The sequence below is a fragment of the Adiantum capillus-veneris genome, chromosome 22 (assembly GCF_014529385.1).
Source record: "Adiantum capillus-veneris isolate H3 chromosome 22, ASM1452938v2, whole genome shotgun sequence".
NCBI lineage: Eukaryota > Viridiplantae > Streptophyta > Polypodiopsida > Polypodiales > Pteridaceae > Adiantum > Adiantum capillus-veneris.
Window position 1 is genome coordinate 47,074,430 of NC_140952.1, and position 15,192 is coordinate 47,089,621.

General features: G+C 41.7%; 1 pseudogene; it reads right to left on the minus strand.

Annotated features, from left to right (window-relative positions):
- Window positions 1-1,872: 1,872 nt before the first annotated feature.
- Window positions 1,873-12,633, minus strand: LOC147429280 (uncharacterized; annotated as a pseudogene).
- Between the last annotated feature and the right edge of the window lie 2,559 nt (window positions 12,634-15,192).

Here is a 15,192-nt window from a genome sequence, read left to right on the forward strand (position 1 = left end):
ACCGCGTCTCTATGAGCGTCGTTAAATTCCTTGTACTTTAGCAACGCCCATAGCGATGCCTATAGGGACGCCGTGGTTTTTCACATTTGAGCGTCTCACTCCGAGCGTCGTTACTATTAAGTACCTCTTGTAGTGTTTGATGGGAGAATCTATAATACAAATGCGTGTTGGAGGGGAGACCGGCTCCACATAAATTCAATCCTCAACTATCTGTAAACTCTTTCTCTTGAAAAATACTATTCATGCCAAGTTAATTAAATATTATGTTTATGTTTCTACCCTCATCAATTAAGTTCACCCTCTATGCTCACAAAGTAATTTCACAAAAGTTCTTTCTCTGATTTTTGCTACTCTCAAAGTTCATAGGCCATTTCCATCACATACAACAATGTGTTTTGTTGATTGAGGTAGTTGCAAGTTCTAGCTTCTTAGAGATGGCATCGACGGGCCAACAAATCCCGCTCTTGTCCTCCCGCTCAAGCCCACGCTGACCAACGTTCCGTGTCGAGCTGCAAACCGGCTCACGCCGTTCCGCATCCGACCATGGGTGCATCCATAGCCTATGGGGCATATTTCTTTGCGAGCTTACTTTAACTAGCTTTCTTGGCAAGTGGTTTATTTTTGCGAGATTTTCTCCACTCAAAGACATGATAAAATATTTTAATTACAATTCGCCACAATCATATCTTAGTCCAACAAGATTGATCCTTTGCATATGACATCCCTCACTCCTACATAGGAGTGACCTAACTGCAATTTGACATTAGGTACTTCACTTCGAATGTAATGCTAAAATTAAACATTGATATTCAGAACAAGGACATTTCTCATTGCAAATCAACTAGTTCTCAGTTAATCTATCTATTAATCTTTGCATCTAGAGATAATGGGAGCCCTAACTTAACTAAAAGCAAATCCAAGACAAGCTAATCATATTGAGAATAATAAAAAATAAAATATAATCAAGGACTCTCCTCAAACAACAAGCACAACCCTTTGTCTAAACTCCAAATGCCCCAAGACAACAATTACCATCTTATACGCGCAGTAGATAGATTGCATGAACATGGAACTTCATGTTCCCTAATGAAATTCCCTCATTAAATGTTCAATTGTCTTCATATTTTAAGTGCACTTATTTTGCAGTCTTGACACTTCTATGCACAAAAACAATGAGATTATGTACCTTGCACAACCGACATGCATGTGTAGAGACATGGTACACACTGCCTTTATAAAATTTGTACAAGCATGATTTTGTTGAGGTGCAGGTTTTCTTGCACAACAAGAACTTTCCCCATCCAATATGTCAACCATATAAACATTACCCATGTGAAACCATGTGATATGTTATGTATGCCAAGTGATGCACTTTAGACCATGTGAAGGGTCAAGGACCAAGTTGTCCCTTACAGATATGCAAAGACTACATATGTTGCCTACATAAGAAGGCTATTTGTACTCAAAGTTAATCTAATGCAATAACTATGTTCCAACATAAATAGCTCAATGTGTGATCATCCTAATTACCCTTTCAATTGGTATTAGAGCCATCGTCATGTTGGCATGATCATTAACCCCAATTTATATCTCTCCTCTATGCTAGATTGAACATCACTATATGATTAATTGCTCACCATAATTTCCTCTTAAACTTTTTAACAATAGACACACTTACACCCATTGATTCAATGAAAGTTTGGGCAAGTTCTTGGTAATCCCAATGAGCCACTACCCTTGTCTCATGTAATCACTCTTAGAATTTTATTTTCATCAGCATTGCCCAAAAGTCAGTAGAGGAAGCAATCGAAAGCAAGCAATCGAAAGCAACCAATCATAAGACCACACGACTAATTATTTTCATAGTGGACACTAATTAATTAGAGATCCGTCTTTGAAGATTAAAAAAATCCCAATGATGATAGAAATTCTTGTTGTGGCAAAAGTAACTAATAACCTTTGAGGCCATTTTGTGACCATGCTCCCCGCGAGGTTGAGTTGAAGGATGAGTTGTTAAAGAAGTTCCAATGTCATCTCATCCTCATTTCTGCTATGGGAACGTAAATCATGTGCTATTCTTTCTTGCAATGTGACATATTTGTTGTATGGTATGCGCTCAATTTTCACATTAATCAGCATGGCATCCAAGTCAATGGTAGCTATAGGGAAGTAATAGAAACTACATGCCACCATTCGTTGTGCAAATTTTTCATTCTAATGCAATGTAAGAATCTCACATTCAAGTGCTTCTTCACACAATAAGCACATTATAGGTGGATGAAACTCATCGTACTGTTCTTCGGTATGGCTTTTGGCCACCATCATGCCACACAACTTGCAACATTTCAAATTGCGCTTGCAATGCAGTGTTAGGAAATAAGACGTAGCTAAATAGATAATTGAGTATATTACTTAATGGAGAGAGACAGATTTATATACACGAGATTATAGAGTAGAGAGAGAGAGAGAGAGAGAGAGTACACACGATATACGTGGTTCACCCAATGCTGGCTACGTCCACGGGAAAGCAGTCACTCAATGGCTTTAGTACTTCAAAACAAGAAGTAGTTTACAAAGGGATTATACCCTTAATGGAGCTCCCGCCTTGCTTCACTCTCACCACCTCACACTCACCTTGTTGCATCAACTTCACACTATGAAATGTGTTGAGGCGGTCCGGGGCGGGCAACAAGAAGAGCAACCTCTAGACACCCTTCAAGGCTCCCGTGCTGCTCAATGGGGCTGGGGCACAACACAACACAAACCAAAACAACAAACCCACAGCCAAATCCCAACTACACAAGGGGCACCACCTAGTTTAAGAGCGAACTAGGACGCAAAAGAGGAGAATCGTTAGAGCAACCCACAAACAAGCAAGGAATTTACACTAACCCTAACACCAATGGAACACTCTCACACACTAAAACACGAGAGAGAGAGAGAGAGAGAGAGAGAGAGAGAGAGAGAGAGAGAGAGAGAGAGAGAGAGAGAGAGATGGTGCTCGAGCTGCTTTGAAGTGTATCGTTAATGATCAAGCAAACATAAATATATATATGTAAGAAAGAGAGAGAAGGGGGAAGGGGGTGCTTGTTGCACTAATGCCTTCTTACAAATCTGTCATGACCAATCAAAGTGAGATTAGTATTTGTTCAACATAGCCTGAGTAAATTACACCACAATACATTACAAGAAAAAATCCACCTCAATCACTGTCTTAAGGCCAGGGGAGTCCTCTCCACCCTGTCGCCCTCTTACAGCATGTGGGATTTATGGCTAAATTGATAACAATACCCGGAGACAAGCTATCAAGAACTTAAATAAAACACCAAGACACTTACACATCATTATTGTCCATGACTTCACGTTGGAAGGGAGACAAGGTATCCATGCTTAGTCCAAATTCACCCTCCTTGATTCAGCAAATGTTGGGCTTACTCTAGTAGGAGAAATGATAGATTTCCTACTCTCAATTTAATGATCACTCTCTCTTACAATAGCATAGAGTTCCCTTGCTAATCACCCCTAATACAACACATACATATGCCTAATGTCAATGAGATTCCACTCAAGAGCTCCTTCTCAAGAGGTTGAGCTTGGCTCCTCAAGCTATAGCATAGTGCTCTTTCTTCTCCCCCCTTTTTGTGCTAGCTACACCCTCCTTTTATAGCAATTTTGAAGGCTAGGGTTACTCCTCTAACCATGGTTGGGTTAGATTTTCAGCAATTTATCTAATTTCTTTTGCTTGGAATTATCAAGAAGTTGGTGGGGAAAGAGAGAGGAGAAAAATGGAGGTGATAGGACTTTTCATAGTGGGTTAGTGTTAGTAGAGTTAGTATTAATTTACAAATGGAATTGGATATTTACAATGGGAGTATCCATGTAGGATACAAATAAGGAAGAAAAACTCTTAAGAGGTAAGAAAAGGTAGATTTCTTACAAGGTTGATGCTCCAAGTGTCTTGAGGAGGGCCAATTTTGACGCTTGTTCACGGTCCACTAGCTTTGACGGTACATTTTTTCTCCACTCTTGACCTTCCTTGAGAGACAAGGTAATTGAAGCTGAGTAATCAACCACCATGATGCTGTCTTTTAAGAGAAGAGGCTGAATTTTGTGGTTTTTTTGATAGATATGGGTAATTTGGAGGAGGAAAAATGAGTCTAAGTGGTCAATTTTGGAATGGAATTGTGTGTGGGAGGTATGAGTTCACCATGGTTTCTCTTATTCTTCAAGGTTGAGGAGAAGGTGAGTAGGGTGCAGAGAGGTGTGGTGAGAGAGATGGGGATGATGAGTGGAGAAGTGTGTGTGAAAGAGGAAAATGATAAAGTGGAAGAGAGAGTGTGGCTGCATAGCATGGAAAAACTGGGGTCCACTAATAAAATCATAGCTCACAGCTCGTAGCTCAAAAAAATATGAAAAAATTTGAGGCAAAAGTTCAGCCCACGAGCTACAACTTTTGTTTGTATCACCTTTTCAAATTCGGAGAGCAAGTGAACTTTAAAAATTCAGCAAAACCGATCGTTTTTTTCCACTGCACAAGGTCCTTGTGGGGTCCTTCTTTGGATGATTCTTTTGAATACCTCCAAGAGTGAGCCCTCCATAGTGCATGTATGCATGCCACCTACCCTTGACCTTATTTGGTAGGTCTATAATTGAAGATATTGTTGAGATCATGATATAAGTGGATAGTACAACTAAGAAAATCAAATATTGAGGGGTCTAAAAAATATGTACATGTCAAATATAAATAATATAAGTGGAAAAAATATAAAGGGGTCAAAAGAAATCTCTCTCATTATGAGGCTACCATAAAAAGATAAATATTTTTGGTGTTCTAATTTTTTAGAAAAAAAACAAAATAGATGTAGGAAGGAAAAAATCACAATAGTGAAAAAATATACACATAAATAAAACTAGTTTTTTTGGATTTTGTTGGGGTGGAGTTACACCAAATATAAGAGAAGCTTACATGAAAATATTTCTATATGGAATAAAGAGTATGAAAAATAGTAAGAAAAATTGTGGTAATGGTGAGGCAATGTACAGAGCATAAATAACACACACCTAGGTAAAAATATTTAAATAAATACCAAAATAATTATAAAAAAATCTTTTATTTAGGCCCTATATACAAAGAAATATTTACATAAGCATGGGCCATAATATACTTATATTTTTTATATTTTATATTTTTTTGGCTCAAGTAGCCCAATGACTAGCTAATTGAGGGTTTTTTATTTTAGTAAGGAGATATGGGAAAAGTCCCCTAACTCACACGCACCTATATACAGTGAAAGGGTGAGGGTAACCATAGTGTTTGAGTGATTTGATAGGGTGAGATAACTCACTATGGCAATTACAGAGAGCCGAAAAAACGGCTATCATTAGCCCTCCCCTAGGATGATGGTATATTCATGTACCATCATAAAGAATCTTTTCGAAAGAGAGTGCTTCAGAGTCCTTGACAAGATCTTCATTGTTTGGTCCCTCGGAATTTTGGTTTGTGTTACACTCATGCTTCATGGAACAATACTTACATGGGATAGTTGCCTTTTGCTCTGGTAGATCCTTTGGTAGAAGGCGACTCAAGTAAGGCTTCAAGCAATAGCCGTTTACCTTCCTGGAGTGCTCTTTCCCATTCAAGTCCATAAGTTGATAGTAACTTGAATTGAAAGCCTTCTTGACTATGTATGGCCCGTGCCATCTTGTTTCAAATTTGGCATCAAAACGATTATCGAATCGATTGTCATACCTTAGTACAAGATCTCCTTCATTGATGCCTTTGTCCTTCAGTTTCTTGTCAAGCTTCTCCTTTGTCTGTGTGGATTTCCTCTTATAGCACTCGTATGCTGCTTCTCTTTTCCACTCAAGCTCAGCTAAGGTAAGAAGTCGATCCATCCATGCTTCTTGATCATCTTGTGCTGATTTGCCATGAAGTCGCATTGTTGGAATGTTTAGCTCAATTGGCTGTAAAGCCTCTTGACCATAGACCAAGTGAAATGGTGTGAACTCCGTGGCTTCCCTATATGTGGTTCGATACGCCCACAAGGCACCATCCAAGAAGTCATCCCACAACATTGTCTTATTTTTCACCATCTTTCTAATGATGCCTGCAATGACACCATTAGCTTTTTCTACCAAACCATTTGATTGGGGATAGTAGGGTGTACTGTGACGATGTAGAATGCGAAGTTCTTCACAGACTTCTGTGAGCAATCCCTTTCTAAACCCTAGACCATTATCAAAAAAAATCTCCAAAGGTGTGCCAAATCTACAACAAATGTGAGTGTAGACGAATTTGCTCACTGTCCTCTCATTTACCTTTGCCACACTTTGTGCTTCCACCCACCTAGTCATATAGTCTACAGCCACTAGAATGTAGAGTTTACCATTTTTTGTCCTAGGCAAAGGACCCATAGCATCAATGCCCCACTTTTCAAAGGGTCCATTTGCAAGCACAATTTGCCTTGGACCATAAATCAATCTTCTATTCCCATTTACCTGACAATTGTGACAACTTTTACACCAATGTTGGACATCCACATGCAGACTTGGCCAAACATACCCCGCAAGCAAAATCTTCTTCACGGTTAATTCTTGGGAAAAATGACCACCACATGTCTCTTCATGCAAACCTTTTAGAATGGCTGGAATTTCCGCGATAGTTGGTACTCTTCTGCACACTTTATCCTTCCCTCTTTGATAGAGGGAGCCTTCTAGGAAGAGATACATGCTTGCCTTCTTCATGAGTCTCCTCTTCTGAGCTTTTGTGAAGTCTGGTGGAAACTCACCCTCCAAAATGTAGCCAATGATGGGAGCCAATGACTCCAATCCCTGGTACCTCGGTTGCTTCACAGCAGCCGCCACCATGATGACCTGCACTTCTTTCTTTACACATGCAATGGCTTGTTGTGCAAGTAAATCAGCATCTTCATTTTGTTTCCTAGGAATATGATATAATTGCACCTCCTCAAATTGATTAAATAGCCTACGGATGGTATGAACATTGGCCCTTAGTCTTTCATTTTTGCATGCCCAAATCGGACCCTCCAATCCGCCCATGTGTGGCCGCCCTTGAGAAGACAAGTCCGCTTTTGAATTCGGCCACCGGCCATTGAATTCGGCCACCGGTCACCGGCCATTGACTTCCGACCACCGGCCACCGGCCATTGACTTCCGACCACCGGCCATCGGCCATTGACTACCGGCCAACCGACCGGTTGTTTTCCGACCACTTTCCGGTCGCCGTCCGGCCATAATATTCCGGCGAAAAAAAAGTCTCGGGGGCCTCCGCCCCCGAGGCCTTTAAAGTTGCCCCTGATTCTTGTCCGTGAAAAGTTTGGTTTTCGGTGAGTGATTTTCCTTCATGCACGATGGCTTCTCCTCATAATGGAAGCCTTACAAATGTGCGCTTTTACCGCAGAAAATTACAAGGGTAAATCAGGCTCCATACTTAACAATCTCCCACTTGGAGACTGATCTCCAAACCAAACCTGTGACTGCTTTCCATTCTGGCTTCTTATCCTTGAATGCTGATTGAAGATGAGCAAAAGCTCAACTTCTCCTTGTTGACCACCTTTGTAAACATGTCTGCAAGATTTTCACTTGTATGAACCTTTCCTAGCTTTAGTTGTCCCTCTTCCAAAAGAGTGCGTATGAAGTGATATCTCACCTCAATGTGCTTTGTCCTTGAATGAAAGGCTGAGTTCTTCGCAAGATGGATAGCGCTTTGGCTATCACTGTACAAGACACAATTGTCTTGTTTGAATCCAAGCTCTTCTAAGAATCTGTGAAGCCACATAATTTCTTTGCTTGCCTCCTCATTGCTACATACTCTGCTTCCGTGGTAGAAAGTGAAACCACTTTCTGCAGCTTTGAAGCTCAGCTTACTATTGTGCCTCCAACCGTGAACACATAGCCAGTAGTGCTCCTTCGAGTATCTTTGTCACCTGCCATATCTGTATCAGCATACCCTTCTAGAAAAATATCAGTTCCTCCAAAATACAAAGCATTTGTTGTTGTCCCTTTTAGATACCTAAGTATCACTTCACAGCTTGCCAATGCTCTTTACCTGGGTTGTCCATTAACCTACTCACAACTCCCACTGCATGTGCAATGTCTGGCCTTGTCCAGACCATAGCATACATTAGAGAACCTACCGCTGCAGCATATGAAACTTTAGACATATAGGCTATCTCCTCTTGTGTCTTTGGACACATATCCTTCGTTAGTTTAAAATGACCAGCCAAAGGTGTAGAAACTGGTTTTGCATTTTGCATTGCAAACCTTTCTAGTACCTTCTTGATGTAATCTTCTTGAGATAGCTTTATTGTCTTCTTCGTCCTGTCCCTTGATATTTTCATACCAAGTATCCTCTTTGCAGCACCTAAATCTTTCATTGAAAAAGATTTGGACAGCTCCTCTTTTAGGTCTTTGATGTCCTGCATGTTAGCACTTGCAATCAACATGTCATCAACATACAACATTAGGATGATGAATTTCCCATCTCCCAAATTCTCCGTGTAGACGCAGTGATCCGAGTTGCATCTTGTGGATCCAACATCCATCGATCAAACTTCAAGTACCATTGTCTTGATGCTTGCTTTAAACCATACAAGCTCTTCTTTAATCTGCAAACCATTTTCTCCTTACCTTTTACTTCATACCCCTTTGGTTGAAGCATGTAGATTTCCTCCTCTAAGTCACCGTGAGGGAATGCCGTATTTACATCCATTTGCTCGAGATTTAGATCATGAGCAGCCACAAGGCTTAAGACAAGCCTAATTGAGTTCATTTTTACAACAGGAGAAAATATTTCATTGAAGTCAATACCTTTCTTTTGAGAAAAACCTTTTACCACAAGCCTAGACTTGTACCTTTTCTTCCCACCTTCTTCTTCCTTTAGCTTGTACACCCATTTGTTTTGAAGTGCCCGCTTACCTTTAGGCAACTCAACCAACTCCCATGTTTGGTTGCGATGTAGTGAGTCCATCTCCACTTGCATGCTCTTCGTCCATTCTTCTTTGGATTCATGTTGCATAGCTTCTTCATATGATTCCGGCTCTCCAGAATCTGAGATCAAGAGATGGTTGAAGGAAGGAACAAACCTTTCTGGAGGTCTACTTGCTCTTGTAGATCTTCGGGGAATAGGTTGAGGCTCCTCATTTGGTTGACGTTGTTGCACATTGTCACCATTTGCAGTCCTTGAGTCTTCACCGTCCTCAAGCTCCATGTACTCATCACCTGTTTCTTTTGTTTGTTTTCTTTCCAAGTAATCTTTGTACATATTTTGTTCGTTAAAAATTACATCCCTACTCCTTAATATTTTACCATCTTCAGGATTCCATAGGTGATACCCAAAGTCTCCTTCTCCATAGCCAATGAAGAAACACTTTTTGAACTTTGCATCTAACTTTGATCTTAGGCTTCTATCTATGTGCATGAAAGCCTCACACCCAAACACTTTGAGAAATGCATAATTCACCGGTTTACCTCTATAGGCCTCTTCTGGAACTCCCCCATCCAATGCCGTTGAGGGTGACCGATTGATTAAGTACACAGACGTACTTACAGCTTCCGCCCAAAGCTCAAGCGGTAGGCCTGCATGTAGCCGCATGCTTCGTACTCGTTCCATGATTATCCTGTTCATCCTTTCCGAAATCCCATTTTGTTGAGGTGTCCTTGGGGTTGTCCTTTGCCTCCAAATGCCATTGCTAGCACAAAAGCTTTCAAAAGCTTGGCTGAAATATTCGCCTCCATTGTCGGATCTGAAGCATTTAACCTTGGTACCTGTTTCATTCTCCACAAAGGCTTTCCACCTTTGAAATATGGAAAATAAATCAGATTTATTCTTCATGACATAAACCCATGTTTTTCTAGTCGCATCGTCTATGAATGTTACATAGTACAATGAGCCACCAAGTGATGGTGTACTTGCAGGACCCCAAACATCAGAATGAACCAACTCTAGTTTTTTATTTTTTCTTTCATTTCCTGATTTTTGAAATTTTACCCTCTTTTGTTTTCCATAAACACAATCTTCACAGAACTCTAAGTCCACTTCTTTCAAACCTGGTAGAAGCTTCTTTGTTTGAAGGATTTGCATTCCTTTGGCACTCATATGCCCAAGTCGGTAGTGCCACACCGCACTGTCAACTTCTGTAGTTGCTGCACAAGCTGAAGGTTGCATGCTAACAGTACACAAGTAAAGTGTACCGACTTTTTCACCCTTGGCAACCACCAAAGATCCCTTTGAGATCTTCCACCGTTTGTTTCCGAATGCAATGTTGTGACCTTCATCATCCAATTGTCCTGTAGAGATCAAATTTTTGCGAAGAGAAGGAACATGCCTAACATCTTTAAGCTTCCATTCATTTCCGTTAGCAGTTTTGACAGAAACTGTACCTTTGCCGACAATCTCACAAGCTTCATCATCTCCCAAGTATACATACCCAAAATTACCTTTGGTGTAGTCTTGGAAATGTTGCTTGTGTGGTGTCGCATGGAATGAAGCCCCGGAATCTACTATCCAGGAATTAGACACATTGTCTAATGAGAGAATTAGAGCATCTTTCTCTACTTTACCTGCCACATTGGCCTCCGATGTTGGCTTGTTGTCTTGAGACTTCGTCTCCTTCTTCTTCTTGGACCAGCAATCCTTCTTGACATGGCCCTTCTTGCCGCAGTTCCAACATTCAAGAACTGACTTTGTGCGTGACTTGCTCCGCCTTGAGAGATCACGACCCTTTTGGTTTTTGAACCTCTCCTTAAGCCTTCCTCTTGTTTCCACTGATAGTGCAGCACTTGATGATTCTCCTGTGCTTCTCCTTTGCATTTCCTCGCTTAGGAGAACACCCACAACATCATCAAACTTAAGAGTATTTGTGCCAGAGATAGAATTACTTACAGCCATCACAAGGTTGTCCCAATTATCCGGTAGAGATGATAGTATAAGGAGAGCTCGCACTTCGTCATCGAAATTGATTTTCACTGATCGAAGTTGACTTATGTTTGTGTTAAAGTCATTTAGGTGTTCTGCAACTGAACCATTCTCTGTCATCTTTAGAATGAACAAGCGCTTCATAAGAAATACCTTATTGGATGCCGATGGTTTCTCGTAGAAGTCGTCAAGTGACTTCATCAAGTCCTCCGTGGTCTTCATCTCCGAAACATTGAAGGCCACCGTTGACGCCAAGCTTAACCGGATTGTTCCCAGTGTCGTTCGATCAAGGACAATCCATGCTTCATCTGCCATTGTTGCGGGCTTCTTCGCAAGACCGCCTAGTGGCAAATAGAGGTCCTTCTTGTAGAGATAGTTTTCAATCTGCATCTTCCAATGTTGGTAGTTTTTGCCGTTGAACTTCTCAATCTTGAGCTTCCCTTCCTCCACCATAACTCCCACTCAATTCAAGGAATCCTTTCCTTGAGATAATTTAGCTACGAGCAAACCTTGCTCTGATACCAGTTGTTAGGAAATAAGACGTAGCTAAATAGATAATTGAGTAGATTACTTAATGGAGAGAGAGACAGATTTATATACACGAGATTATAGAGTAGAGAGAGAGAGAGAGAGAGAGTACACACGATATACGTGGTTCACCCAATGTGGGCTACGTCCACGGGAAAGCAGCCACTCAATGGCTTTAGTACTTCAAAACAAGAAGTAGTTTACAAAAGGATTATACCCTTAATGGACCTCCCGCCTTGCTTCACTCTCACCACCTCACACTCACCTTGTTGCATCAACTTCACACTATGAAATGTGTGTAGAAATGGCCTCCTTTTATAGGCCAAAAGGGCTGCCCTCTCTTATGAGAGACAGCCATGTGTAGCCGCCCTTGTGCGAATAAGTCCAAATCGGACCCTCCAATCCGCCCATGTGTGGCCGCCCTTGAGAAGACAAGTCCGCTTTTGAATTCGGCCACCGGCCATTGAATTCGGCCACCGGCCACCGGCCATTGACTTCCGACCACCGGCCACCGGCCATTGACTTCCGACCACCGGCCATCGGCCATTGACTACCGGCCACCGGCCAACCGACCGGTTGTTTTCCGACCACTTTCCGGCCGCCGTCCGGCCATAATATTCCGGCGAAAAAAGTCTCAGGGGCCTCCGCCCCCGAGGCCTTTAAAGTTGCCCCTGATTCTTGTCCGTGGAAATTTTGGTTTCCGGTGAGTGATTTTCCTTCACACATGATGGCTTCTCCTTATAATGGGGGCCTTACAAATGTGCGCTTTTACCACAGAAAATTACAGGGGTAAATCAGGCTCCATACTTAACATGCAGTGCATGCAATTAATCAAAATTTGATGAGGGTACTTGTTGCTCACAATGAGAAGAAGGTAGTGTTGCGAGGCTCACCCATAGGTGCGTTGCAGGACGGCGTCTTGCTTTGCCGAAGGTACTTGTCGCTCATAGTGAGCTCAAAAGGAGGTAGTGTTGCTAGTCTCACCCATAATTGCATTGCAGAACGGCATCTCGCTTTCTCTTCTCTTGTCTCAGCAATTAATCAAAAATTTGATGAAGGTACTTGTCACTCACTGTGAATGAACAAGGAGGTAGTGTTTCTAGGATCACCCATAGCTGTGTTGTAGGACAACATCTCGCTTTCTCTTCTTGATTTGCAAGTTGTGTCATATAGAGCCAGAGACAGATTTAGATCACATTTATCAGTGTACCAATATTCTATGAGAGATTGTCTATTCGGAGAGGGCTGTGGACCGTTGACTAGAGTCATGAGAAATCACAATCAGAGATGCCTCGGGTTGTTTTAGTGGTATATTAGTTGGCAGATCCATTGAGCTCGGGAGAGCTAGACACCCACATCTACTTGGGTGCCTATGACATCAACAGAGGCTCCATTAGAAGATTAGGACTATTCTAGCACGGCATGGGAGATGTCCAATACGACTATTTACAGAGGTAGACATTTAGGATTCTCTTCACTGACCAATGCAATACTTTCTCGGAACGCACGCGATGCCGTGCATCCTTGGACATTGATGATGATGATGTTTTTAGTTTTTCACTTTACACCATCTTTATTTTGTACCCAAACATCGTATTAATCCGCAAAGATTTTATCAGTTTGATCATCTCATATGTCATTTTGGCCTTTTGAAGATGTTTAATATAACATTTCATCTCTCTCTCTCTCTCTCTCTCTCACTCTCTCACTCACACACACACACACACACACACACACGATTTGATATGACAACTCCAAAAGAAGGTTATTGTGCTAACATCTATACTCTATACTCTTTATAATGGAGCTTAAAATTTTTGAGCAAAGAGAAGGCGTCCATGTGTCACACTCTGCTGCATTTCAAAGGAAACCTTCAGAAATGTAAAAATGAAAGGTAGAAAATGAGAAGACTTATGAGTCCTAGAAGTAAAAATGAAAGGTAGAAAATGAGAAGACTTCTGAGTCCTAGAAATGTAAAGTAGAAAACTTAGTACTTTGTCTATATTTTTAATAGTTTTAGTTCTTGGGAAGGCCATGGAATTTCACATCAAGCATGACTACTTTTGCTTTTTAAAGCCATTTGAAGGGTGGGTTTACTTTGCATTTTGAAGGAACTTCCCTCCATGTGTCATCTAAGGCTATGGTCATACGAAGCTTAGTGGTTCGTTACATCAACCGGAAACTTTCGTTAGCGTGTAGATTTTCATCGGCTCACTATGCCTAAAAGAGCGTAATTTTCAAACTACGTCGGTTTCTTGCCAATCAATCCTCTTTCTCTCTCTCTCTATTGTTTGCATCTCACTCTCCCTCACTACTTGCTGCTACCCATGACGTTTTGGATTGTTGAGCCTACCTTAGTTAAAATGTCGAGGCTTATAGACAACTAAGCTTTGTGTGGCCATGTCCTAATGAACCTCCCTTTGTAGGATTGCACAAACCTTCCATGTCGTAAATGATCTCTCTCTAGCCTTACTGCTCAAAGCTCATTAGTTGCACGCATGTATCTGTGTTTTGTCTGTCTGTGTGTGTGTGTGTGTGTGTGTGTGTGTGTGTGTGTGTGTGTGTGTGTGTGTGTGTGTGAGAGAGAGAGAGAGAGAGAGAGAGAGAGAGAGAGAGAGAGAGACCCGTTGCCTTTGTGTATGTGTGTACGAGAGACAGAGTTAACGTGCCATTCGTTGAGGTGTTCGAGCGTTGCAAGAAGGCCTTCCACATTTGCATTGCAATACTGAAGTGATAGCAAAGATCTACTCGATAAATCTTGATCTCAAGATCTAATATGAGAGAGAGAGAGAGAGAGAGAGAGAGAGAGACAGAAGGCATGCGTAGCTATGCATTGTTATCTTGCTAGAGTGATTCCAAGGACTATAGTTCCATTCTCCTCACACGTGGGCAAGTGCACGCGTGCTCACACACACACACACACACACATACCTATATATGTCTCCGTGTGTGTGTGTGTGTGTGTGTGTGTGTGTGAGAGAGAGAGAGAGAGAGAGCAGACACACACACACACCTACCTATATATGTCTTCGTGTGTGTGTGTGTGTAAGAGAGAGAGAGATCTCCAATTTCCATGATTTTCTTGGCCTCAACAACGCGCGGGTCACATACTAGTTTACTTTAAGAGAACTCAAATTCTGCCAATAGACCAGACCCTGATGTCACCATCACTGATCCTAGTGTAGCCACAATAGAGAGTACTCCCATCAGCGCTCCAATTGACACTCACACAGTAAGGAACGTGTGCATTTTTTGTCAAGTTTGAGAAATTAAGTCACAGATCTTTCACAATGCTCTTGCTCTCAAGATCCCAGATATTGATGCAGGCCGATTGAGTTGCAGCACACGCCAATACCTGTTGGGGCTGAAGCACAGAGTGATAATATCACCAAAGTTTAGAGAGTAGAGTCGCTTACTGGCCTCAACCAGATCCCAAATCATAGCAACACCATCTTTTCCTTGACTTGCACAGAGAGAGCCGTCAGAAGATATGGTAACGCTGGTGACATACCCCGTCTGGGCCTTTCTCTCTCTCTCTCTCTCTCTCTCTCTCTCTCTCTCTCTCACACACACACACACACACACACACACACACACACACACACACACACAGTTGCAACCCATGAGAGGTGCATATGACCCCTTGCCCAATCAAAGTCATCCGGCAGCCGTTTAGCTGGCATGAGAGGACGCAACAAGCAAAGTCAACCGACAGTCGTTTGCACTTG